General features: G+C 40.2%; 2 long non-coding RNA genes across 6 annotated transcripts; both read right to left on the minus strand.

Annotated features, from left to right (window-relative positions):
• Positions 1 to 724: 724 nt before the first annotated feature.
• Positions 725 to 13,004, minus strand: LOC138080916 (uncharacterized). Of its 4 annotated transcripts, XR_011144996.1 has the most exons (11): positions 11,848 to 13,004; positions 11,215 to 11,323; positions 9,577 to 9,643; positions 8,647 to 8,709; positions 7,837 to 7,963; positions 6,302 to 6,568; positions 5,676 to 5,861; positions 5,421 to 5,455; positions 2,883 to 3,081; positions 1,454 to 1,662; positions 725 to 1,373 (listed from the first exon to the last, which is right to left on the minus strand). It is a non-coding gene; the product is annotated as an uncharacterized lncRNA (long non-coding RNA). The 4 variants fall into 4 exon arrangements; XR_011144997.1 differs by having other exon boundaries at positions 9,577 to 9,640; positions 11,215 to 13,004; XR_011144998.1 differs by having other exon boundaries at positions 6,547 to 6,568; positions 11,215 to 13,004.
• A 4-nt stretch (positions 13,005 to 13,008) lies between these two features.
• LOC138080918 (uncharacterized) lies at positions 13,009 to 19,177 on the minus strand. 2 transcript variants are annotated; one of them, XR_011144999.1, is made up of 4 exons: positions 19,075 to 19,177; positions 18,335 to 18,527; positions 14,620 to 14,690; positions 13,009 to 13,104 (listed from the first exon to the last, which is right to left on the minus strand). It is a non-coding gene; the product is annotated as an uncharacterized lncRNA (long non-coding RNA). The 2 variants fall into 2 exon arrangements; XR_011145000.1 differs by having other exon boundaries at positions 18,335 to 18,530; positions 19,075 to 19,176.
• Positions 19,178 to 23,950: the final 4,773 nt, after the last annotated feature.

Raw genomic sequence — 23,950 nt, forward strand, 5'->3', positions numbered from 1 at the left:
ACAGGAGGAGGGAAGGGCAGGTGGGCAAAGAGAGATCCATGGCTGCAGCTCTCATGGGTAACCATACAGTTTCCCAAACCATGCCCCTATTTTCTGCTCCCCTCTTTATTACTTTTCCAATAAATTAATACACTCACCTCACCAGAACACTAGCGTTTTCAGTCATATAAGTTCCGTGGGGTGAGCAAGAAACTTTAATTTTATGCATTAGCTTAAAAGGTACCCTCTCTCAAAAGTCAGTAAGGTTATTGCTTATTCCAACGAATGGGCTTATTAAACGTGATGGTGTCATCAGTCACTGAAAGAAAGGTTAGCATTGGTTGCACTTGAAAGTTTGTTCCTGAATGCAGATTGAATTATGTTTTAATTTATTCCCAGAGAAAACTGCCCTTTAGCATTTCACTGAGGCTATTCCCAAATATGTGTTCATCTAATACAAAATAATCAGTGAGTAATTTAACTGGACAGTTACCCTTTGTATACCCCAAAGGATAACTAAAGGGGTTAACTCTAACCAGCCAAGTTTGTTTGATTCTACTCTGTGCAGAGATTCTATTCTGGCCCTAAGTAACCTAATGTCTCTTAGTTTTCCATTATCAGTAACATAAGAACTCCACTAGTAAGAGCTTAATGTATTTTAAATATTTTTATTATTGATATGTCTCTCACAGGATTGTTGTGAATACTCGATATGATAATAGGTTTAAAGGTCTTATAATGATATTCAGCATATAGCAAATGTTCAGTAAATGTCAGCTGTTGGTGTTATTACGCTTAAATTTAGCTTAAGAGACAGACATCGAAGTAATCACATCTTATTTTATTCTCCTCCCATGATTAACCCGTAGAACTATGAGAGAACCATAATGGCCATTTGGCCCCAAGTCACGCCAAGCATCAGTTACCACAGCATTTACCCTACTTAACTCTTTCCATGTGATTTTTTGCTTCTTTCCTGGAAGCCATAAACCGCTTCTCACTGATGACGATGCTACCCATGATTCTGACCGAGTTTCCATAATAAGAAATATAGCTTCATCTGGAGAATATATATCTTTATTTGGAGACAGATAGATCTGAAATTCAGAGAAGGCAATGGCACTCCACTCCAGTACTCCTGTCTGGAAAATCCCATGGGTGGAGGAGGCTGGTGGGCTACAGTCCCTGGGGTCGCGAAGAGTCGGCACGAATGAGTGAATTCCCTTTCATTTTTCACTTTCGTGCATTGGAGAAGGAAATGGCAACCCACTCCAGTGTTCTCGCCTGGAGAATCCCAGGGACGGGGGAGCCTGGTGCGCTGCCATCTGTGGGGTTGCACAGGGTCGGACACGACTGAAGCGACTCGGCAGCAGCGGCAGCAGATCTAAAATTAACTGGAAAAGAAAGCATCTTCGTGTGAGATTGAGCGGTCATTCAAGAGGAGCTCCGGCGGGGGAGGGCATCTGCGGCTCACCTGGGACTGGCTGCCTCACTTTTCTTCAGCACGTAGGCAGTGTGGGTCAGACGGCCCTGCTGCTGCTGCTTTCCCGTGGCGAGATAGTAGGCCAGCGCACAGGCGGCAGGAACCATGTGCGGAGTCACGGAAAGGCTTAGAAGTTGCTAAGAGGAACCTGGGAGCTTTCTCTCTGTGCTGAAGTGTACAACTCTGCCCTTAGAGGAAATCTAAAAATACACAGCGACAAACGTGCATCAGAGTGGGTCCAAGGCTGAGCTGGGAACTAGAAAGGTGATAAAACTGAGGAGGACTGATGTTCATCAAGCATCTTCTATGCATTAGGTACACGTACTTGAACACATTCAATCCTCACAACTGTATATTGCGGCTTTATTAACCCCACTCAGTAGTTACAGAAATTGAAGGTCGTAGATGTAAACTGTCCCATTAGTTTAAAAGGTACCTCTCTCAGAATCAATAAGGTTATTGCTTATTCCAACAAATGGCTTAGTAAACAAGATGTTATCAGTTACTGAAAGAAAGATAGTTTGGAATTGTTTGTATTCAAAGGTTCGCTTCTAAACGCGGATTTATCGAGGCAGGAACCTTGATCTTGTTGACTCAAAGCTCACGCCTTTTCCAGTATATCCTGTTGCCATCCTTGCTAGTGTATATTTTGAAAAGCTATGAAAAATGCTTGGAATCACTGTATCTGTCCTTGAGCATCGGACTTAAACTCCTCTCTTTCTAAACATGGTATGTTCTTGAGGAACGTTGGCAAGGCTTAGCAGTCCAATGCTCGGTAATGCTCTGCTTGGCCATAAAACATTGCCGAGGTCACTGACTAGTCTGGGGACTGAACGCAGGCTCTGATCAAACACTGGGCACTGTGCCCTGGAAAGATCTGTCTAGGAGTCAGAAGATCTTGAAGGAAATCCTAAACCTACTAATTACCTGTGAATATGGCAGGTCACTCAGCCTCTCCAGGCTGTTTCACTGTCTGCTGAGCTGAAAAAAGTGTCATGAGACTCTGTGGAGAAGATGTTTGTGAACGTGTTCTATGGACTACAAAGCGTGACGTAAGCTCATCCATTCATTTGCTAAACATCCACTGGATACTGCCCCGTGCTGGGGCTTCCCTGGTGTCTCAGCAGTAAAGACTCCACCTGACAATGCAGGAGGGGGGTTCAATCCCTGGGTCGTGAAGATTCTCTGGAGAAGGAAATAGCTATCCACTCCAGTATTCTTGCCTGGGAAACCCCATGGATAGAGGAGCCTGGAGGGCTACAGTCCATGGGGTCACAAAGAGTCGGACACAACTTAGCAACTAAACAACAACAACAGCAAGTGCTGTGTGTTGGGTTAGGAACCATTTAAAGAATTATTTCCATAAGTAAAGAAGGCGTGGCAAGTAGGGGACTAGATGCGAGCAAGATACTGAACTTACCACATGACTGTAGCGTGTAATCTTGCCAACACATGGACTTTTAGGGGTAACCGTTATGCTCAGACGTTCTCCCACAAGCCAACTCTTGTAACTGTCTGTCTGGCGAAGGGAGACTCAGGCTGCGTGATGAGTAGGCCACTGCTTGATAGTCACTGCTGGCCTGATATTCTTCTGGAAGGTCTGGGTCATCAGCTCTAACCTAAAGAAGACAGTGTCAAAAAACTGTAAAACCTGATACTTTACTTTGCATGGCTAATAATGACGATGGTGGTAGTGCGGCGGTGGCAGTAATTATTAGCACTTCGCTAGCCTTCACTTAGTGCCAGGTGTGGTTCTGTGAAAACATTTTACGAAAAGGTAAATTAGCATGCCATTGCCTTAATCATGATAAGCTATGTTATCAAGTAACTACAGAAAGGCTACTGATTTTAAAAAATAATAAAGTTATCTGTGAATGTCTAGCCTAATTATGGAAGAGTCCAGTGAAGTGAAATAGAGGAAAGATCCCAGGGGCCTCCCTGGCGGCCCAGCGGTTAAGAAATCTGCTTTGCAATGCAGGGGATGCCGATTTGATCCCTGACTGGGGAACTAACATCCTACATGCAGTGGTGCATGCAACTACTGAGCCCGCATGCTCCAGAGTCTGTGTGCCACAGCTAGAGAGCCTAGGTGCCCCAGCCACTGAAGCCTACGTGCTCTGGAGCCCACACACCGCCCACACACCACCAGCAGAAAGTCCATCTCCCCAGCGAAAGATTCGTGTGACGCAAGGAAGATTCCACGTGCTGCAACTAAGACCCGACACGGCCAAAATAAATAAATTAAACAAACAATTTTTAAAAAGAGAGAGAGAAAAGATCCTAGACCTAGGGTTGACCTCCTTTCTTAAATGACGTGCCAACTTACTGACTCCTTTCCTTCTGCCATAGGCTAGTAGGAATTAAGAATTTGAGGAGTGGGAAAATGTGGGTAGGAATGTGGCAATTGTTCTTAAAAGTTAATAGAAACGTTGGTTGTGAATGGAAATAGTGGTGAATAATCTCACTACTTCTCAGGAAAGGGGCAGGGAGAAGAATCTAGGAGAGCAAACGTCTGTTCACGATGGCAAAGTACAGGGTAGTAGTGAGTGAACATAGAGAAGGTGCTCAGTCGTGTCCGACCCTTCGCAACCCCATGGACTATAGCCTACCAGGCTCCTCCGTCCATGGGATTTTCCAGGCAAGAGTACTGGAGTGGGGTGCCATTTCCTTCTCCAGGGGATCTTCCTGACCCGGGGAAGAACCCGGGTCTCCCGCATTGTAGGCAGAGGCTTTGACCGTCTGAGCCGTCAGGGAAGAGCCACTCACTACAGGGTAGTAGGGAACTCATAAACACGAGAGTTACGCTGTCCCATCTCTTGAACAGGAGACTGGAACCATCTGTGTTTTTCCTGAAGCTGAAAATTTTGATAGTATTTGCTAGTGAAGGTAAATGATAACTAATGAACAAAAGAACAAAGAAAACATACTTCATGCTATTAGCATAAAGGGAGACTGACGCTTGGCTCTTGTGTAGGTTTGGAAAGAGAAATATGCATTTAGCCAGTCAATATTTTATGTTCCCTAATGTATGTCAGGAAATATGCTAGTTTCTGGGGACACAAAGATGAACAAGACAGACACAGCTCTTGCCCTCAAGAAACTTGAAATCCATGAGACTTTCATGGAGTAAGAATACCTCCCTTGATCAGCAGAGGTAGTTACAGAAGGCTCCTTGGAGGATATGATTTAATAGCTGACCCCCAAATATGTAGGAGTTAGAGAATCAAAGAACTGGGAAGGAGAGTCTAAGGCGGGTTAAAAGGCCTCGTGGCAAGAGGCAGCAGAACATTAAGGACCTGCAAATTGTCCAGTGCAGCTGGGGTTTGAAGGGTGATGGAAAGAATGATGACTAATGAGTTTGGAGAGGGGAGCAAGGGGTCAGCTGAGACGAGATTTGTGTCAGAGAAATCACCCCATTCCCTTGCACAGTGAGGACAGTGGCTGGGAGGAGGGCGAGGAACCAGCTGGCTGTGGGGCCATTCACTAAAAGGCAGGAGGAGGAGGCCCAGGCTTGAGGCTGGCAGGCAGTTCTTAATTTTGGACAAAGCGATGTTTATGCTTCTTCAGAAGAGCAAGAAAAAGACATTAAGAGGCAGTTCTATAAGAATCTTCAGTGTTTAGGATGAGTCTTCAGTATAAGCTACGGGAACCATAGAGATAAATGTCATGTAGGAAGAGCGGAGAGTCTAAATAGAACCCTGAGGATCACCCTCATTCAGACGGCAAGTCAGGGATTCTGGCTTCAAAACGGAGACCATGAAGAAGAGAACGACCACAAAACAAAGCAAGGAGACATGAAGCCACAGGGGCCACACCGGGTTACACATAGTGCCCCCGAGAGAGCGTAGGCTATTCTCTAGCAGCGTTAGCATGCGAATTGTGAGAGGAGAAACGATAATACCTGGAAATAACGGGCGAGAGACTATGTGTGTGCTTGTATTCCACTGGCAATTCTTACCTTAAATTGTCCAGATGTGAACAGCACCATGTAGCCTAAGAAGAAAAAAATCATGTCTAAAATATAAAATTGACAAAGTCATACATTTTATGTGATACTCAGTACATTAAGTTGTATTTCTTGTGCCCATAAGTCAAAAGTGTCAGAGAAATTCACTAGACTTCCATACAAAATTTCCCTCATCTTTCGTGTATTCTATCTACCACACAGACTGAAGGGCTATTAGAAATTGCAACAAATGAGAATCTGGCTCACGTGAGACTCCAGAGCTGTCACATCAGAGGGAATATTAGCCATGAACGAAGCTACTCCATCAATATGATTTGTTGTACTTTTTCTTGGAACAAGATCTGTCTTCTTCTGAGTTTTATCCACTGTTCCTGCTTTCAAGGTTACTGTAATCCCTCCTACGAAATGGGTGAACACATCCCTCACCTGGACCTATTGGGCCAAATTCATTTCAGTAGTTAATGTTGAACCTTTTACAAAAGGAAAACCTCGACTAAGCCCCATGCAAAACGTTGGCAGAATTTAGTACAGCAGTCAAATGTGGGTCTCTTAAGTTGGTACTTTAACCACTCCAGGGATATATAATATGAATTACATTCAATTCAATGTATAGATATTGTTTTTTTTAATAAGAACACGACACTGTGCTATATGCTTGTATGTATGCTGCGTGTGTGTGTGTGCGTGGGTGCGTGCGAGAGCGTGCGCACGCGCCTGCGCGCTCAGTCATGCCACTGATTGGGTGAAATGATTACCGTGTGTAGACTTCTGGTTTTCATCACAGACTTGGTGATTGGCTTGTACTATTCCTCACCCCCGCAGTGAACACCCCCACGGTCTCTTCAACATAATAGATTTTATAATCATCTAACCTTTATGAAGTACTCTTGCCTGGAAAATCCCATGGACAGAGGAGCCTGGTGGGCTGCAGTCCATGGGGTCGTGAAGAGTTGGACACGACTGAGCGACTTCATTTTCACTTTTCACTATCATGCATTGGAGAAGGAAATGGCAACCCATTCCAGTGTTCTTGCCTGGAGAATCCCAGGAACTGGGGAGCCTGGCGGGCTTCTGTCTATAGGGTCGCCCAGAGTTGGACATGACTGAAGTGACTTACCAGCAGCAGCAGCAGCAGTAACCTTTATGGAATATGGAATCCCAGGTTTCAGGAAAAGTGAAGTAGCAACCAGATCCAGTGAGTAAGGAGAGAGGACATATTTGACATCAGTTAGTTTGGTTTCTTGAAAGAGTCTAACTAATGGAATAATAGGTTGATCAATCTGAGAATTTGACAAGCACAATGTAGTCCATTAATCTGCACAGGGGCCCACTCTCTCATTTTCTATTTCTTAATTTGGATAAGGACATGCCATTTGTCAAACCCTTGGTCATTTCACGTGCAATTGTGAATCTAAATTCGGATTATTGCTATGGTTACCCTGAAAGAATCTGGCCATTCCATGAACCAATAAAGTGCAATTTGCATGAGGTTGGTGAGATGCTCATTCATCAATTTCAACTACAGTATCCTGCTGCAGGGGCTTCCCTTGTGGCTCAGCTGGTAAAGAATCCACCTGCAATGCAGGAGACCCCAGTCCAACTCCTGCATTGGGAAGGTCCTCTGGAGAAGGGATAGGCTACCCACTACAGTATTCTTGGGCTTCCCTTGGTAGCTCAGCTGGTAAAGAATCTGCCTGCAATTCAGGAGACCTGGGTTTGATCCCTGGGTTGGGAAGCTCCCCTGGAAGAGGGCATGGCAACCCTCTCTAGTATTCTTGCCTGGAGAATCCCCATGGACAAAGGAGCCTGGTGTGCTACAGTCCATGATGTCACAAAGAATCAAACACGACTGAGCGACTGAACACAGCACATCCTGCTCCAGACTGTTTATCAGATCGTTCATCCCTTCTCCCTCCCTTTTTTTTCAAGTAATGGAGCAGAATGTCAATAATCCTGTAAGAACAGACACTCACTTGTGAATAGTTGGTTATCATTTCCAAGGCAACATTAAAAAATTTACCAGGTAGTGTGGTAGAAAATATGTGTTAAATATTTAATAATATGTAAGCAAACACTCAAATGACTCAGGAATGCTTTCATATATGAATAATTGTAATATATCATTTGTTTGTTGCAAGCAAAATTGTCTGGTACCAGCATTATCTGTTCTTTTCAATGACTTAAAAGGCTATCCTTTACATGTGAGAGTAGGGGGTCATCACTGCAGAAAGATGTCTTTCATGAGTATTTCCCCTGCACAGAGCTGATGGATAGTAGTTTGGTAGAGCATATCTGGTAACTGTATTTGCTCAACATTGCACCAATAATAAGTTTCAGATTTCTATCTGAACTTCAGAAAAAAGAAAGAAATGTGAGAAAAGAACTTATAGATCAGTTTGGAACTCACCTGTACTTTCTTGGATTTCCACAAAAATACTAAGATACTTGTTATTTAAATCTTTTAGACTTTTGTATGACAGGTTTTCAATTGCTTCTGATGTGTTAAAAATGATTTGTGCAACTCCATCAATCAACTGTTTTTGAAAGGAGGACAAAAATGTAGAAGGCACAGTATTAGAGAACAATTCACTGCTAGGCATTAACAAATCGGCTTTCATCAGCCTGCGAAATCTTCACTTGACAATGACAACATAGTTACAGCTAGTGGTAATACAAAGCGTAAGCTTGATTCTATGGCATGCATATCTTTATCTTTAACTGAAGGATAATTGCTTTACAACATTGCTTTGGTTTCTGCCATACATCAACATCTATGGCGTATATTTTTAACTGATTAATATTTAGGTCATTTCTTTTAAGCTTGAAGCCTCCGGTCATGGAGAAATGACCCTGGGTGGGGCTGAAAATCTCTGATTCAAAACCATGTCTCATCCTGTTCAGAAACGGAGACTATAATTTGCATTCTCTATCTGACGGAAGCTCATCTCAGGTCCAGGATACCATGTCTATAAAGGGAGAAAACTGCCTCTGGGAGTAGGTTTTTGCAAACTCAAGCCTCAAAATGGAAGACAAACATCACTGCAACTTTCTGCTTTCATTAATAGAACTTCCCAAAGTCCCAAGTATTAGTTGTTCTGTTATGTTCTGTTTGGTGCTGTGAACTCTTGGGGGTGAAAGCTCATTTTTAATCTCTTCACTGTGATGAATTGACCCCCAATTCTCCATTTCTATGAAGGTAACTTGATTTCTTCTTTACCTTTGTTTTCTGTGTTGCTTCAAGCATCATTTCTTTCCTGCTGTCATTTAAATTTTCTCTTATCTTAAAAGAAGCAGAAACTTTAGCTTTAGTTACATTCTTATTGTAAGAATACCAGTTTTAAAAGAATACAATTACCCCCTTTTTTGGTAAAGCAATTATTGTAATGAGATATAGATGTATTTTTATTTCTATGACAAATGAGGAAATTGAATCCCAGAGGTATAAAAAGAGCTTACTCAAAATGCCCACAGTATTTAACTTCACGGCGAGTTAGTGGAGAAATGAACTAGAACCCAGGTCTCCTATTTGTGAGAGGCCACACTTCCTCCACACCACAGCAGGGTGTGTCTCCAAAGTGATACTTTTAGCAAAAGGGGCGACATCATCTTCCTAACGTGTACTGGAGCTGTTATTTTTAATTTAGCCTCGTATTTTCCCTTTGAGTCAAAGAAAAACATTAACTTTCCTTATTTAAATATTAAACAGGCCAGCCAGTGCTCCCATGAATTTGTCTGCCAAGTGTGATTTCTGGGCCTGTTCAATCAATTCCATAAGTACTTTTCTTAATTGTATGATCAATTAATATTAACAAATAAGTGGATATTTTCATATCATATTTTTAATACTTAAACAGTTACAGTCACCTGAACAGCCACCGTGATATTTCAATCTTTAGGATTCTTTGCTTTTGTTAAACAGCGGTAAGACTGGAATCAGCAAATGCCCTTCAGGCAAATTTCCTTGAACCCACTTCCGACAGCTATGGCAGATATTATTAACCACAGTATTTTTGACATTGAACCTCAGAGTCTTTCTCAACACAGGACCTCAGGCAAGCACTAGCAATAAGTCATTTTTTTAACTCTTGAATGGAAACTGCTTGCCATTCAGAGGCTAAATTGAATCTGAAAATAATAATTTTCTTACCTAGCTTTTATAGTAATCTTGAAGTCCTCAAAGGTTTTATGGCTAATGAAGAAATTCTCTAGTTCTGCTAAGATAAAGAAGTGTGGTTTCACTGAATGTAAACCTAAGCAAAACAATTATACAGTTTAAACTATATTTGTAACTGTATTTCAAACAAGAAACTTTAGTACAATGAGCTAGAGCAACAGCAGCAACAGATACTTCCCTCCTCATCATGAGGGCCATCAGTACCCCGGGAGGCCTCTTCATCCTTCCCTAAGGGGTCAAGCTCATCTCTGCTTCGGCAGTCATGTCCTTACTAAAGCATGTGTGTTACTATCAAATTATGAGCTCCATAAGGATGTCTTGATCTTGCTTATCTTCGTAAAGCCTTTCACATATTAATAATGTCTGACAGATATTTATTAAATTGCATCTTGTGTTTAGCAATTCTCTTCCATTCAGTGTCCAAAGTATGAGCATAAATCGCGTATCGGAGAGACATCTTCTAGTTATTAACTGTAGAAAATTACTTTCTCACAAAAATGAATTAGAACAAAGGGGAGTTTTAGACTTTCTAACTCATTGATACTATAATTCAGAAATAACACTTCTGACTGCTTACAGATCTGTGTGTTTTCCTTATGCCTGTCCAGAAAGTGATTCTGTGTTTCACAATCCTGTTTATCACGCACTGCTCTGGAGGCTGATTACCCAATGGGAGAAGCCTGCCCTTCAGAGAGAAAGGAGATTTGGCTCGAGCGTGACCAGGGCAGGTGGTGAGGGGCTGACTGTTCAAGGGTAGAGTGAGTGTCTCACTCTTCCGGCTGCCCTTTCTGTGTCAGAGAAAAGTGCCCTCCGGCATACTGTCGAAAAACAGAGCAAGGACTTGGTAACTACGAGCAGCGTCCAAGAGTGCTATTAAACAACTCCAAAGTGGAGCTTAATTGGTTCAGAGCATATTCTGTTGCTTTTATTCTGTGGTTTTAGCATGTTAAATGTTTCAGATTTTTACATACGCTTGCCCTTTCTTCCAGAGAAGGCAATGGCAACCCACTCCAGTACTCTTGCCTGGAAAACCCCATGGGTGGAGGAGCCTGGTAGGCTGCAGTCCATGGGGTCATGAAGAGTTGGACATGACTAAGCGACTTCACTTTCACTTTTCACTTTCATGCATTGGAGAAGGAAATGGCAACCCTCTCCAGTGTTCTTGCCTGGAGAATCCCAGGGACAGGGGAGCCTGGTGGGCTGCCGTCTATGGGGTCGCACAGAGTTGGACACGACTGAAGCAACTTAGCAGCAGCAGCAGCAGCCCTTTCTTCATTATAAACACCTCTCTGCCTCTGATGGGCAGAAATCATCGTTTAAATAGCTTTAACAAATTTACATAAGAACAGACATGTTAACATTCCAGTAAATGCCTCTGAGAAGTGAACAGAAGGAAATATAAGTTAACTGCTAGTAAAATTAATATAGATAGTTCCAAAATAAGTATATTTTGTAATTGTCCAAATAAATCATCAATTTTCAGGACTGACAGGAGGGGGCACTGGCTTGGGATTCAGAGCGGGCATCCTGCATTCTCATTCTCAACCGGACAAAGTGGCTGTGAGAACGTAGATCAGTCTCCCCGATTCTCCGGGGTCTGAGTCTTCTTACCTGGACTCATCTTTAGATGAGGAGCTCAGACTAGGTCATCCTGAAGACAGTCAAGAACCATGGATCTTGCAAGAACATTATCTGATCCTACCTTCTTATAGGACTTGACCTTTGCAGAACGATAAGAAAATAGGGTCCAGAGAGTCCATAACTGAACTGAGGTGAGCCGGGCCGTGAATCCCGGGTCTGTGGCCTGACTCCCAGGTCACCTCTGTCCTCACCCCTCAGTGCCCTTTATTTCTTAATGAGTTCTTGGTCAACAAAGTTATTGAGAATGGTTTAGTAAAAACATACATTGGAAATCTCAGTAATTTATGAGAGATTACCAAGATTTTTAATCTCAAAATATGCAGTTCCTATTGTTGTAAAGTCCTCTTTGTATTTAGCTTTAATTGTCCATAAGCCATACCTGTGAAAGTGACACATTTAAAATTTTAGATATCATCAAATAATGTATCTGCAATTCACCCAGTGATTGTAGCCAATATTCATATAGGCACTGGTATGTGCTTTACATATGTTAACACATTGCATCCTCACCAAAATACTAGAGACTAGCTTATATTATCATCTTCACTTTATTAGCAGAAAAATGAGGCCCAGAGAGGTAAAGTAGCTTGCCCAGGAACACACAGCTAAAAGGTGGTAGAGCTGGGATTTAAACTTGGTCATTCTGGTTCCAAAGTTCTTGGCCACGCTCCACACTTAGATGACTCTGACAGCAGTTTCAGATTTATGCTCCATCTAATTAATATACCATATCTGAATAATGTTTTAAAATCATAAACAAAAAGGTTCATTTTAAGAGAAGGTGTACACATACTGAAATTTACATTATTAGCTCATTTTCTAGGAGACAATATATACGTATTGAGCTAGAAAATATTTTTCACTTAGTGGCATTGTTTATACAGTTAATGAAGCAATCTTAAAGTTTAATCCTATTAATAGATATACTATATAGTATACTAGAAAATCAAGACATCATTTCCAGGGCCATTTAGTGTCAGGTTAAACTTGTCAAAATAATATAAGTATATAGCTTTGGAAATTTTACAATTTAAGGCCAGTTTTTGAGTGGCAGCATTATATTATAGAAGGAAAGACTAAGGATGAATCTGGTCATTGGAGAAATCTGGGTTTCCATTTCAGCTCCACCATCAAAGGCTGTGTGGTTGAACAAACTTATACATTTCTCTGAGCCTAAATTTCCTCATATTGGAAATAGGAATGATACAGGATTTAGCAAAGTGCTCTGCACAGAACAGGAGAGCCATAAATGTCCCTTCCCTCACTGCTTTGAAGTGTTACATTTTCAAGGCATTACGCAATGTAAAAGCCTCAAATCACGCCTCAGGATGTCTTCCAAGTTCTAAGAATAAATGTCAGAGAAAATTCCAAAGCATCTATGTAATATTAAACACTGCTAGCAGACATCTTCCATTTGCAGTTTTTCCTCTTTTGCATTTCATGCTCAACATGTTAGGAGCATGATCAATCTGCCACAGTGTCTAGTACCTGGACTTTGCTGAAGAAGGTGCTCACTAAATTGAATAAACACACTAGCATGGTGCTTACAGCTGGCAGTTGTATCAGTATCCCCCATCTCAATGCGGAAGAGTCCCAGCAGGTGCCACCTTCCATTAGGTAGGAAGGACATTCACTGGCATGTTAAGATTAACCAAGGAACATCTGCCTCCTTCAGTCACATGCTGATGGTTCCATCAGACTGTTCAATAACCCAGTTACCTTCACTGCTTTTAAGAGAAACAACTGTTACCAACAAATCATTTAAAATACTTAGGATTAGATGGAATCTTGAAGTCACGAAAACTGATAATTTCGGTAAAATTTTTTTCTTGTCTCAGCAACTTCTGACCCTTCTGGATCCTTTGAATGAAAAGAAAAAACGTTTAATTTTTTAAAACTATCTTTAAGTACAAAGGTCACACATTGAGCATAATATGTAATTGGTAGTTCTTATAGAAATATTCACTAAGCTCTATGAAACATTGTTGAAATTAAGCCCATATAGTGTTTATGTGGATTTGAGGGAATGGCTGTCAACTGGTCAGGCTTGTTAACAAAGACTAATGTCTAAGGCAGAAAGGCACATTTTCAACAGACAAAAGAAGTACAGTTGATATTTAGAATGTTAAATAAACTCCCAGTGAGGTTCTTCTCCACCATGCTTCTTCTTGAACAGGACCTCCAGGATAATTTTCAAACACTGTTTACACAATGCCATGCCATGCCCAAAAGGCTTCCTGGGCTCCCTTTGTCTTCAAGATCACCCTGGGACAATGCCACAGCAATGGCCTCTGACCTGTTCAACGTCTTCTCTCTGTGGGGAATTCTAACAAGGGAACAATGGGTTCCATGGGGCCATTTACCTCTGTGACGAGTTCACCGAACCTGCTGTCCCCTCCAGGAACTCCCACAGTGTAGAATGGCCCACTGAAGCTGCCCTGATTCTCCCGGGAGTTTCCAGCCCTGGCAGCCGCCAGTCCACTCACTGCCATGGTCATCTCTGCACCTTGCTTCTTCCTGGCTCCAGACCTCTGCGCCTTTAACATGGACCCAAAACGTGGTCCAGCGTCTCTCTATCAAACCCTCTCTGTGGTTTAAAGGCCTCTCTTGGTCTTAAAGACCAAGCTCAGGACCTGCTCTCATCCTTCCATAATTCCCTCCAGAGTAATATAATAATTATCTCCAGCACTTCCTTCCCTTCGGGCTGATCTGCTATTGGCCCTTCATTATCCCCTACTTGGCTTACTGTGTTATGTGTGCTTATTTGCCCTTCTGAACTCAAATGCTTATGAAGGACACATCCCATAATCCCCCAAATAAATCAAGAAAGGCTAAGTGTGGAAGCTCTGGAGAAAGATGGACCTGGATTTGAAGCCTGATTCAGCTAATAATTATGAGAGTAACCTGAGTGGCTACTTAATTTCTCTAAGCCTCAGTCTTTTCGTCTATAAACAGGAGACGATCATGTTGATCCTATAAGGTTGTCATGACGATATGACGTACACCGTGCACTTCCCACTGGTGCCACAGTCACACTGCGGCAGCCCTCGCCACATCTGCCCGCGCTCCACAGACAGCAGGAGGGTAGGAACTAATACGACTCACGCAGGAGCATAGAGAGCGCCACCAAAGGGTGTTAACAGGTCCATCAAAACGTATTTCAACTAGCATTAAATTTACACAGAAAAAAGTCAGTCAGGATAACAGAAGTGTAAAATTACCAATCGTACCCACAATAGATGCTAAACATATACTTGCTTCTATTCTATAATGGATAATTTAATGCCATATTTTACTGGTATTATAATAATGAAAGCTGTTCATATAATGAAAATGCCATAGTTAAATTTTTATTTAAATTAGTGGCATACTTACTATAAAAGTTAAGGTAACTTCTTTTTGCAATGGTTTTAAGTTTTCATCCAATGAATAAACTCTAACTTTTACTGTAAGAAAAAAACTGTCATTATTAGAAACTCTGTTCAACTCATAAGCTGACAACATTATTAATAATCCTACAATATGAGGGCCCTGAAATTGAAAGTAAAGTTAAGAAAGTCAGAAACATTAAATCCAAGTTCAAAGGGAAAGATGAACTAGGATGTTGCACATGAACTGTAAGGTGGAAAAAAATATTCTTTTCACCAAAAATTTCCTGGATGGGGTTCCTTTAAATATTTCTCTTTTTTGCATTTAAAATATTATTAAATTTATTAAAAAGTAGTTTTATACAACCTTTTTTATTTTTAACCACTGATAGATAAGAAAGACTGCAGCTCACTGGTGTCTGAATGAACTATAGAGTAGAGGAGAAAGAACATAAGCAGTAAGCTGTGCTGACAGAACCTAGTGAAGCACCCTCTAACACAAAATCTGCTTGTTTAAGTACTGGAGTACATGGAGGCCTTCCCCAGTGGCTCAGCGGTAAAGACTCCTGCAGTGCAGAAGACACGGGTTCAGTCCCTGGGTCAGGAAGGTCCCCTAGAGAATGAAATGGGAACCCACTCCAGTGTCCTTTCCTGGGAAATCCCATGGACAGAGGAGCCTGCTGGGCTATATGCACGTGGTTGCAAAAGAGTTGGACACAACTTACCGACTGAACAACAACAAAGTAGGCCTGCACGTTCAGGGGAGGTTACTGGAGGCATCAAATTTGAACAAGGCCAACCCCATCCCATGCCAAAATCTAAGAAGAGGGAGGAAAACAAATTTTGGGGGGCTTCCCAGGTGGCTTAAGTGGTAAAGAATCTACCTGCCAAAGCAGGAGATGCAGGAGACTCAGGTTTGATCTCTCGTTCGGGAAGGTTCCCTGGAGGAGGAAATGGCAACCCACTCCAATACTCTTGCTTGAAAAGTTCCATGGACAAGAGGAGCCTGGCAAGCTACAATCCATGAGGATGCAAAGAGTCAGACACGACTGAGCGACTGAGCATGCACACACGTGCATAGAAGGATGGAAGCTTCTCCTTAGATACAGACACTTCTGATCATGTGTCTAAGAAATACTTCTGACAGTCTAAAGCCAGGTTAATTGTATACTGGCAGGGACCTGATGCTAAAATTATGTCGGTGATCTCCATCTTGGGTCCGTCTAGTCAAAACTATAGGTTTTCCAGTAGTCATGTATGGATGTGAGAGTTGGACCATATAGAAAGCTGAGCACTGAAGAATTGATGCTTTTGAACTATGGTGTTGGAGAAGACTCCCTTGGACTGCAAGGAGATCAAACCAGTCAATCCTAAAGGAAATCAGTCCTGAATATTCATTGGAAGGACATGCTGAAGCTGAAGCTCCAACACTTTGGCCACCTGATGTGAAGAACTGACTCATTGGAAAAGACCTTAATGCTGGGAAAGATTGAAGGCAGGAGGAGAAGGGGATGACAGAGGATGAGATAGTCAGATGGCATCACTGACTCGATGGACATGAGTTTGAGTAAACTCTGGGAGTTGGTGATGGACAGGGAAGCCTGTCGTGCCGTGGTCCATGGGGTAGCAAAGAGTCAGACACAACTGAGTGATTGAACTGAACTGATCTCCATCTTATCTTATCAGATGCTGTTTATATAATCAACACCATCTTCAGTGGTCGTTCATAAAGGGCAGCTGCATTCAGTACATCCCCATTAGATCAACCTTCCTTCCCACACTTGAGATAACTTGTAGACGAAATTTCCCAAAAGAAGACTGAAACCATTTTGAACTGGAAACAAGGAGGCAGACATAGCTAGGTGAACTTTGCAATATAGGTCACAATTTTCAATGTTAATATGAAATTGAAATATTTTTTATAGAGGAAGATGATATTAAGAATTAAAAATTAGATTTTTTAAAGTCAAAATTCAGCCTCTGTATTAAGTTCTATAATACATCATTGTTTTTTTAAAAAACTATTTTGAAAGGAGTCTTGGCTTCATTCTAACAAAGGTCTTTCTACCTCCAAATTACACTCATATTTTGCTGATTCTTTGTTTTATAATTTAACCTTTAGTTTGTCAGATCTTTACTTTTGTGTAGGGTGTAATTTGGAAATTAACTCCATTTTTTTCACCACAAAATAAACCACTTGCCCTAATACCATTAATCAGGCCATCTCACTTTCCCCCCAGAAATTATAATTCTCTTTTATTATACCTGACTGATCTGAATTGTAAATAAATTTATCTGTCTGAATGATGAGAAATCCATTGTCATAGTGTAGTGGAATTTTTGTTGCTTTTGAAAAATAAGCAGATAAAGCTTCTAAATATACATGTGAAATTGCATTTGGTCCTCCAGATAAGTCTTTTGGTTGTATCTGTTAAAAAATTAACGGATGAATATTATATAATTGAGATATTAAGATAATATAATTTATTATATTAATTATGAAACATGATTATATTAATCATGTTATTAACTAACTTATATAAATATATTAAGATAATAAAAACATATGTCTTTTAGGTATATATGAAAATGACTTGAGTTGTTATCTATATGCAACATATAAAAATTTTATAAAATTAAACAGTATTTTTCTACAAACACCTCTATATTTTAGTTTCTTACCAAATTTAGTTTGAAACAATCACTTTAAAAAAGTTGATCCAGGGTAAATGTCTATTAAAAATGACAATCACTGAAGAATTCAATTTTTAGTAGACAAGATAACCAAAAGTCTTTAAGAAACATTAAGAAGCTCAAAAGTTAATCAGCAATGGGTGAGTGGAAGAATGGGAGGATTCAGATATCAGGAAGAGAATGGACTAAATCACTTATCACATGGCAGTATAAGTGAATAAAATACCTCATATTTATTTAGTTACACCTAGACTTTTACTGAAAATCAAAATCTTTCTTTCCATGATGATTTTCATGTCCATTGGTCATTATGTAATTAGGAAGCAGCCCTCTTCAAGTACACTGCATATGATCAGTATATTTTATAGAAATAGAATTTTGACTTTTTTTTTTTGAGCATCATTAGCAAATTTGTTTGGAAGAAAATTTGCTTGACTCAAGTCTAAACAGAAAGTAGTAAAAGCCTATGATAGATACATATGTTAGGGAAAAAATTAATTTTTCTAGAATACCATGGATTTAGAATGTTAAATATAGTTTGGGAAAACAAATGTTCAAAGTGTTCTCTACTAACTTCTCTGAATTTTTAAAATCAAGTCAAACCTATTTTTATGCCTCTATATATTAACATTTGTTTTCCTCCTAATAAATATCTAAATATTTAAGTATCTAAATTATCTCTTTTTAGTATTTATTGTGTAATTTTAAAACAAGTACATGTGTTGGTTGATTTGGTTTTCAACTCATGTCACCAAATCTTTTCACCTAATAACCTTTATCTGTTTCATTCAAACTTTTACATTTTTCTACATTGCCCCCAAGTCAGAAGCAGAGTCTCTATTTAACATTTCCCACTTACTTGCATGTAAAATCATTTGGCACTTATCTCTCACTAACTAGTGCACTCTATAGTGTAATGTATCCACATCTTTATCCACATATGTAAAAAGGATCAGTACACCATCTACATATGGGTTTTTTAAAGAAACATTTTGCATATAAAAAGAAACTATAAGAAGAATACATACAGTTAGGCTTGCAGAGCTTTGAAATTTATTTTCTGGAGATAAGTTAACTTGGTCAGAAGAATATGTAAAACTTCTGTCAGGATAACTTTTAACAGCAATGGTCACTGGAAATGATTCTGTGTATCCATGAACTTGAATTACTACATTTTCAGAGGCTCCAACATAGAATACATTAGGTGCTGAGACAACATATCTGCTGAAACAGTTAAAATTATTCAGTACAACATAATTTTTAATGTTTTTTACTTAACTCAAATTAGCAAATTTTCTTACATTTAACAATGTGTTTTACTTCTCAAAATTTTATTATCTAGGATAAAGTCAGGACAGTGTCCTGAAAAGCAGGATTTCACCCTAAGGATGATATTTCAAAGAGGCAGATGGAAATTATTTTAATCAGTTGCAGCCAGGGCAACACTAAATAGAGTCCTCTATAAGAAGTGAAAATAGGGATCATGCTTCTGTCTGGAATTTTTAACCAAACATCAGTCAGTAAATTACTCTTCCTCGGGGCACGGGCAATAGTCTGGGAAAATACAGAGTACTAGAATACAAGTTATACTAGCTCACAAAGTATTCATATTAAAAAGCAGGGAAATAACATTAGACAATAGAGACAAGAAATTCACTTGGATTTCTCAGGACTAGAAAGTTAATTTCATGTGGCACTGATTGAATTCTGCTCACTATAAAACTATAATCAAAACACATGCTAAATGAAAAAGGGATCCTTCACTTACATTTGCTCCTGTTCCCAACTTCTTCCCAAGCAGAAAAAAATAAACACTATGCTTAAAATGTCCATGGCTGGGTTAGGATTCAACTGTTGATACAACCTTTCTTGAAACTGCCCTTTTTGTGTGTGAACTCAGTTTGAAGAATTTGGTTAAATAAGTCCTCAGGTTAATTATTAATATCAGATAGTGGGATCACTGAGAAGGAAACCTAAGAAATTAAATGATAACCTTTTAATGTCCACAGATAAGTTTGGAATTCAAAGCAGAGAAACTTGTTTTGATGACTAAAATAGAAAAGATACCCAAATGGGAGTCTCTAGGAAAAATGTTTCAAAGACAGACACAGAATATTTGGAGGCTTCCGTGGTCTTGAACACTTTCCTGATATAGTAGATGCAGTTGATGCCCTGGTCAGATCCCCCTTTCTGGGCCTGGTACATGCATGCTACAGATGCTGTGAATATTGGTGGCTTAACTTTTCTAATTGCTCACTTCTCCAGGTATTACTACCTCACTTCAGCCACCGGAGACAGCTTGCCCAGAAATGCCTGAGAAGTTATGTCCTCTTCCTGGGAATGGTCCACAGTTAAAATTGACCATTTCTGGGGATACAACAGACTACTCCCTTGACTCAAGGTGGGACAACCTTGTAGTACCACTCATGCTACAGAGCCTCTCATGGGATCAGGTTGAAGCAAGATCTTGGTTGAAACCACATTTTTGTTTATCGTCTCTCCTGCCCTGTCTTGCTTCCCTCACTACTTACAAACTTCTCTTAAGAAAAGTCTCGCCATAAACCACTTGCAGAGAGTATTTCCCAGTCTCAGGCTCTGCTTCTAAGAAATCATTCAAAATTTAATGAGCATGAAAGGGGACTATCTTCCTGGACTCTGGGTAGAAAGTCTTAGATATGGAAATGATTCTGAGGCTTCCCTATAGTGAGTCTGGTTTGAATTGTGCCCACAAGGCCTATACTGATCCACTTTAGAGCAGATCTGAAATCCCAAGACAGTCTTCCTAAGTGCTGGGGTGCTCCCAAGAACTCTTTACTCTGGGATTAGAAATGACCCATCAGTGACCAGGATATGGACAAGGAAACTGTGAAGCTATTGTTGTCTTATTTTCCTCAAGGCTGCATTCAATTACCTATACAGATTCATCCTGAACTACAAGTTTTCAGACGTCATCAGGATGGCTGGTGGTTAGGATGATGGACTGTGTAGTTGGTTCTTCACTTGTCTGATTTCCCTTCTAGATTACAGCTCTATGATGACAGGTACTGAGTCTAACATATACAATGGGGATACACACAGAACTTTTCACGGCACCTAAAAGGTACTTAGCCACTTAACAAATTGTTGCTAAATGAATGAACAAATAAACGCATCATCAGGAGCATCCAAGGAAGATGACGTTGAAAGGGCAGTTGAGGGCCGGATTGTATATGGCCATGAATGCCGCAGTAAGGTGTATAGAATGGAGTTAAGGACATTTTGAACTTGCTGCTCTGACACTGAGGATGTAGCCATCTTTTCCTGATGTACCAGTATTCTTTATAGGCTTCCTTGGTAGCTCAGACAGTAAAGCGTCTGCCTGCAATGCGGGAGACCCAAGTTCGATCCCTGGGTTGGGAAGATCCCCTGAAGAAGGAAGTGGCAACCCACTCCAGTACTCTTGCCTGGAAAACCCCATGGACAGAGGAGCCTGGTAGGCTACAGTCCATGGTGTCGCAGAGAGTTAGACACGACTGAGCAACTTCACTTGCACTTTCAAGTATTCTTTATTTCATGAAAAGAATAGACAGGTAGTACATGCTATACAAAGAATTAAGAAAATTGTTCTCTAACGTAAAACACAAGCAGAAACTATTGAAAGTGTGAGATGTCAAACATTCATTCACAACAGCAACTTTAAAAAATGATCTACCATAAAAGCATAAGATTTTGAAAGTGTTTGTTAAGTAGGAACCTCATTGCTGTAAAGCAAGACTTCATTTTGTTGGTAATTGTAATAATAATGGAATTGTATGAGTAGTGAGTGAACATTCTCATGGAAGTGATGCCTCTGACGTATGCTGTTGCAAGACCATCTTCTAAACCGGGACCAGTAGCCTAATATTTGAAGCACTGAGTCTTGAACCATATCGAGCAGGAACAATGATAAGACAACTACTAAGCAAAAGTATATTAAAAAGATTTAATGTAAAAGGATTTTTAGATTGCAACTGGTGCAACTGATAAGTCTGGCATCAATTCAGTCCAGAACATTTTCACACCGAGAGTCAGAAACACTCTCAACTCTGGTGAGAGTGACTGTAGCTGTAGTTTAATTTTTGGCCAACTGGTTCTGTAACTGAAGCCATGCAAAGGGAAAAACATTTTATTTCAAGGTCATATTTAATATATGCCAACTCTTCTCACACAAACTTAAAAACTCTGGTCACAAGTAGACAATGTGTGTTTCTTATTTTGTGTGCAGGCCTATGCATGGACTTAAACTATAACTAATAAGAAACAAACACAGCGACACAGACACGGAACCAAAAGAGCTTCTGGTCAAATTTCACACCATCTTCAGTACTATTTACACAGTACTGAAATAGGCCACAAACATCTGTCACTCCCTAATACTGAGGAGGGAGATTCCCCTCCTCCCCACTTGTGACAAATAAAACTATGATAACAATGAACAAAAAAAATGATAGCAACTGAGGTTATCTCAAACTTCCTCAGTCATAGCACTACTGGCATCTGAGGCTGAATTACGTATTGTAGTGGTTGCCCTGTGCATTGTAGGCTATTTAGCAGCATGCCTGATACCATTAGCTGTCAGCAGAACCTTCCCAGTCACGAAAACAAAATGTCCCAGACATTACCAATGTCCCCCTGGACAAAATAACCCTTGGTTGAGAATCAGTGGGTTGCTGCTGTATGGCTTAGTATTTAAAGGGAGAATGAGGAAAGTACTTATGCTCCTATCAAAGATACAGAATTTAGCAGGCTCTTCACTTGAGCTGTTTGACTATTTTAAGTTAACATTGCAAACTGTAATTCCTTCGATCCTAGTAGGTTACAGTCCATGGGGTCGCGAAGAGTCGGACAGGACTGAGCAACGTCACCTTCACCTTCCCTCATAAAGATATTACCTCAAATACCATCTCTCTAATGATGACTTCCAAATTGATATCTCCAGTGAGAAACTCTCCTTCTAAATATTGGTTTGCTCCAGGGTTCTGGTCTTTTTAAAAATCTTTTTCTACATACATTTACTGGCAGGCAATCTCATTTAATGGCATGGATTTCAATCCCATGTCTGTACACCAATACATCTAAATTTCATTCCCTGGAGCTCTCTTCTACCTGCCTTACTCAAAACCTCCACTTGAATATCTACTGCCTCACTTAAAATCTCTACTTGGCAATCTAATTAGCATCTTAAATTTAATACATCCCAACTGAAATTCTAAAGATCTCCACCACCACAACAGAGCAAACAACAAAAAATTGTCAGATGTCTGAAAAAAGCTTCTAACATAAATTTGTTAACCTAAACTTTCCCCCTAAAATTAAGGAGGGGAAAATCTTGCAGGAAATATAGCTTATACAAAGTGAAGAAGACTACTACCCTTTCCACGAAACAAACAAACGAGACGTAACATTCTTGTAAAGATATATTGCATTCATGAAGCTAGAATAGGATACTATTAAAAGGAACATTCAGAAACAAAATGAGCTCTTGGATATGAAAAACATGACAGCATAAACAGAACACTTTGGAAGATAAAGTAGAGTAAATCTTCAAAGAAAAAATTAAAGCAAAAAGACAAAGGGATGGTAAATAAGAGAAACAAGGAAAAGATGACTAGAGGACCAGCATGAATAACGGGAGCTCCAGAAAGAGGGAACAGAAAAGAATGAAGGGAAGTTTCATCAATGAAATAATAAGAAAAAAAATTAAGAACAGAAGGACATAGTTGTTAGATTAGAAAAACCTTCCAAGTGCCAAGCAGAAAGATGAATATATATTGATACCAAGGCACATCATTTGAAACATTTGAGACACTAAGAACAGAAAAATAGATCCTACTAGTTTCCAGAGAGAGAGAGAAGGAAAGAGGTGACATATAAAGGAGTAGGAGTTGAAAGGATTAGGAGTTAGAATGGACAAAGGTTTGGGCTTTTCAGCATGGGAAGAAGAAGACGATGAAGTAATATCTTCAAAGTTCTAAAGGAAAATTATTTCTAATGTTGAACTCTATATACAACCAAATTATCCATCAACTGTAAGAACAAAGACATTTTTTAAAATGCAAGATTTAGAAAAAGTTTTTCCCTTCTGTAACTCTATGCGAATGTGCCACTACCAAAGAGTGGTAGAGAATGTGCTCTACCAAAACAAGAGAAAAAAACCAACAGAATAGAGATACGGGATACACATAATAGAAGGCCCAATGCAAGAGAGAGGCAAAAGGATTTCTCGAGAGAATAATGAAGGGAAAATCCTTGATGACAGCAGTACGCAAGATTTACAGGAAAACCCAAACACTTGGAGCAACTGGGACTCAAAGGACCTAGATTTATGTTGCTCTTATATCATTTTTCTAACTTGAGGTAAGAATGCCCACGTGAGTCTGATCTAGGTTCCTATTTGTATTTGGCATAGGCCTGGCGTGCTGTGATTCATGGGGTCGCAAAGAGTTGGACACGACTGAGCAGCTGAACTGAACTGAATCACATTCTCCCACTCCAGTATTCTTGCCTGTAAAATCCCATGGACAGAGGAGCCTGGTGGGCTACAGTCCATAGGGGTCGCAAGAGTTGGACATGACTCAGTGACTACACCACCACCACCACCACCAATCACATTCTGTTGAAATTCC

This window comes from Capricornis sumatraensis, chromosome 6 (genome assembly GCF_032405125.1).
Source record: "Capricornis sumatraensis isolate serow.1 chromosome 6, serow.2, whole genome shotgun sequence".
NCBI lineage: Eukaryota > Metazoa > Chordata > Mammalia > Artiodactyla > Bovidae > Capricornis > Capricornis sumatraensis.